Here is a 2,398-nt window from a genome sequence, read left to right as displayed (position 1 = left end):
CACTCTATCTCTGTATGAAGATTTCCATGATAGAAGGAATCGCCGCCATCAAAGGAGATCAGAAGCTAGCACGTAGGTACTACAATGAAAGTCTCAATCTAAAAGGAAGTCTTGGGAAAAAAGAGGTCAATACCATTGAGTTTCGTGGAGTCCAAACTCGAGAAGAACTACGCCCCAACCTGAAGGCAAATTAGAAGAAGTGCAAATTGGAGACAACCCCTAGAAAACAACAAAAATAGGAGCTAACTTAGAGGAAGGACTCAAGAAATAGCTCATTGATCTACTAAGAAGAAATTCCGACCTTTTTACCTGGAAAGTCTCTGAGATGCCTGACATAAATCCGACTTGATGTCTCATAGCCTCGTAGTATACCCAGGTTTCCGACCTATCCAACAAAAGTGCCGGAAGCTTGGACCAGAAAGGACACATGTCATGGAAGAATAAGTACAAGCCTTGCTGGAAGCAGGGTTCATAAGGGAGGTGAAGTATCCACTGTGGCTAGCTAATGTTGTTTTGGTGAAAAAACAAAACAGAAAATGGAGAATGTGTGTTGATTACACTAACCTCAATAAAGGCTTACCCCAAGGATCCATATCCTCTCCCTAGCATTGACGTTCTGGTCGACTCAGCCTCAGGCTATCGGTATTTATCCTTCATGGACGCTTACTCGAGTTATAACCAATTCCCGATGTATAAACCGGACTAAGAAAAGACCTCGTTCATAACTCAAAAAGCTAAATATTGCTACATAGTAATGCCTTTTGGGTTAAAGAACGCTGGAGCTACGTGCGAGTGACAGATGATTTATGTCGGTCTAGAATTTCTCAAATGAAATCTCATTGTAAGTATAGTTCTAAACGAACAATGAATCCTCAATCAAAGTTTAATTTGTTTGTCACAAGTACAAACACCAATAAAATAATCGAAATATTTAAACCTCGAGTCGTCTCTCAAGGAATTGCAAGAAAGTCTTCATGTTATTGGTTATGGGATGTATATTTTGGAGTTTTGTGATAAGGAACGGGAAACATAAATGACAAGAAAGTAAAAGAACTTAAATGGTAAAAAGGTCTTGGCAAGGGTTGATGGTTAAGGATCTCTATCCTTGTCACTAACCTACATGATAATTGCAATGATCAATCCCATTAAGTCATCCTCTAACAAGTGAAGGAAAGTCAAATGAGCTTTATCAATCCGAATCCATAAGTCCTAGCCACTCACTAATGGACTTAGTGAAAGCTAGTGTCAATGGACACCAATTATCAATCACTTGGACATTAGCAACTCAAGGTCACCCAAGTTACCATCCCAAGCCAAGAATAGAAAATCTACTCTAAAATCCAATCAAGCATTTTATCAAACACTTAGAAGACACGAAAAGAAAGTAAAATAAAATTGTAAGAAATGTAAAATCTACAACTACCAAAGTAACAAAACAACAATAGCAAAGCAATTAAACAATAAGAACATCAAACATAAATTGCATTAATTGAAATCAAAAGGGAACAAAAGTGCATAAACATGAGAATAACAAAATAAAGGAAATAAAAAATAAAGCTAAGAGAGAAAAGATGTAGGAACAAGAAATGGTAAAGGAAACTAAATCAAAGCAAGAATTAAAAGATAGATCTAAGAGAAATTAACCTAAGTACCCTAAGCTACTTCTAAAGAAAAGAGAGAGCTTCCCTCTTTAGAATTCTAAGCTAAAACATGATGAAAACTCAACTATGAATACTTGGTTTATTCTCCCCTTCAATCCCTGATTCAATAGCATCAGAAATGGGTTGGATTGGGCCCAAAATACTTCAGAAATCGCTGGTCACGTGTTGCCTTTATGTGAGTCACGCTGATCCTGCAATGCGCACGCATGGGCAAAGCGTATGTGTCACCTAACTACAAGGCAACTATAGCAAATTACATACTATTTTGAAGCCATTGATGTTAGCTTTCCAATGCAATTTGAACCGCTTCATTCGGACATCTGTAGCTCAAGTTATGATCAATTTAGTACGAAGAGGTCAAGATTGACAGCTTAGCAATTCTTTCATTTCTTCATGAGTTCTCCATTTTTACATGCTTTTTCTTCATTCCCTCAACCCAATCTTTGCCTTCTAAGCCTGAAATTACTTAACAAACATATCAAAGCATCGAATGGAATTAAAGTGAATTAAATTTATCAATTTTTGGGCCTAAAAAGCATGTTTTCACTCTTAAGCACAATTTAAGGAGAATTTACAAAATTATGCTATTTTAGTGAATAAATGTGGGAAAAATTGATAAAATCCTCTAAATTCAACACAAGATAAACCCTAAAAATGGAGTTTATCAACTTCCCCACACTTAAACAATAGCATGTCCTCATGCTAAACCAAGAAGGATAAGAAACGATATGAAGATT

This window comes from Arachis ipaensis, chromosome B5 (assembly GCF_059453495.1).
Source record: "Arachis ipaensis isolate K30076 ecotype BB chromosome B5, ASM5945349v1, whole genome shotgun sequence".
Taxonomy (NCBI): domain Eukaryota; kingdom Viridiplantae; phylum Streptophyta; class Magnoliopsida; order Fabales; family Fabaceae; genus Arachis; species Arachis ipaensis.
Note: the sequence above shows the minus strand (reverse complement) of the source record.